The sequence below is a fragment of the Macaca nemestrina genome, chromosome 13 (genome assembly GCF_043159975.1).
Source record: "Macaca nemestrina isolate mMacNem1 chromosome 13, mMacNem.hap1, whole genome shotgun sequence".
In the NCBI taxonomy this organism is placed as follows: Eukaryota; Metazoa; Chordata; class Mammalia; order Primates; family Cercopithecidae; genus Macaca; species Macaca nemestrina.
The window spans coordinates 57,334,122-57,335,773 of NC_092137.1; the positions used below are offsets into that span (position 1 = coordinate 57,334,122).

General features: G+C 39.3%; 1 pseudogene; it reads right to left on the reverse strand.

Annotated features, from left to right (window-relative positions):
• Window positions 1-390: 390 nt before the first annotated feature.
• On the reverse strand, window positions 391-1,372 carry LOC105465425 (eukaryotic translation initiation factor 2 subunit 2 pseudogene; annotated as a pseudogene).
• Between the last annotated feature and the right edge of the window lie 280 nt (window positions 1,373-1,652).

Here is a 1,652-nt window from a genome sequence, read left to right on the forward strand (position 1 = left end):
ATAATGGCTTCCAGCTGCATCCATATTGCTGCAAAGAATGTGACCTTGTTGTTTCTTATGGCTGCATAGTATTCCATGGTGTATACCTACCACATTTTTCTTTCTTTTCCCTGTTACAGTAACTTTAATTTATCTTGTATTTTACAGAAATCTATGAACGATTTTTAAAAAGCACCTCCTTACATTCTTCTGGCAGCTGTCAAGTAGGCAATAAGTGTGTCAACAGCTTGAACAACAGCATCTTGCAAGGATATCAGACCAACCAACCACTCACCAAAGAACTTGGCACCTTTTAAATCTTGTTTTTAGTGCAAGGGTGTATCCACTCTGATGGCAATCCTGTCCAGGCAAATCTCCACAGCATGCTTTGCAAAATCAGTGATTAGCAAATTAGTTAGCTTTGGCACAGAGCTGTGTTCACTTGCCCATGACAACCTGGAAGCTGGTTTTGATGTTGACAATAGATTCTCTAGAATGACACATTTCTCTCTGTAAAAAATAGAGTTGGATGTGCTTCCACAGGATTGTGTTCCATGTTAGGCATGCGTGACAAGTGGTGTATTCATGGATGTATCTTCCAAGACAATTTCTATCTGTTTCTTTTGTAATCTTCTTTTGATTACAAGTTGGTTATTACCATCTAGAGAACCATTTGTACCCAATTCAGCCAACAAAAATGCAGGGAGGTATTTGGGGAGACAATACATTTGTTTATATATATCTGTAAAGTCGACAAAAGAAGTTTCCTTGTTTCCTACTCACATGACATAAGGAGGTTTTGTGACAAATTTCCTTTTCTCTCCAGAAACCATAACTGCATTGTCCCTACATGATGTGGAACACTCTATTCAGTTGCTTCTCATATGTGTAGTCTCTTTCTGAGCTTGCCCAAGTAGAGCCTGTCTGATTACTGAATGAGATGCCATCATCTTTTTTATCTTTTAGGCTTCATCTTTCTTTGGTAATTTTTTTATCATCTGGGAACTTGAAATTCCACTTTTTCTGTATCCCCTGGTTCAGCTGGTTCTTAAACATCACTTTCAATCTTCAGATCCTTTACATCTTCTTCACCTCCATCAATGTGAAATATCTTTTTTGTTTTTCTCTTATTTTTCTTTTGATTAAAGATCAAGTCATCTGGATCATCGTAAGTATCTCTTTTCCTATTGTCCTCTTCATCAGCTTCCAAATCTTTGTCTTCAGTTGGCTCTGGCTCCACTTCTTTTATTTCTGAGGGCTAGCTTTCCTCTGTTTAGGTATCCCCACCCTCATCTAACATAAATGGCTTCTTTTTCTTCCTGCCCATAGTAGAATCAAAAATCATCTTGTCCCCAGATGTGCCTGTAGTTCGAGTGGGCTCGGCACGAATGGGAAGTCAGACAGGTCAGCCCCAGGCCTTGGCAGCAGCTCTGCTCCCATTGATATCTCTCCCATTGCCACACTAGGCTCTTGCATCAGTGAAAGGGCTGCATTTTCTTTATCCAGTGCACCATTGATGGGCACCTAGGTTGATTCCACATCTTTGCTGTTGTAAATACTGCTGTAATAATCATACGAGTGCTAGTGTTTTTCTTTTTTCTTTTTTGGTAGGACAATTTATTTTCCTTTGGGAATATACCCAGTACATGGGATCACTGGATCAATGATAATTC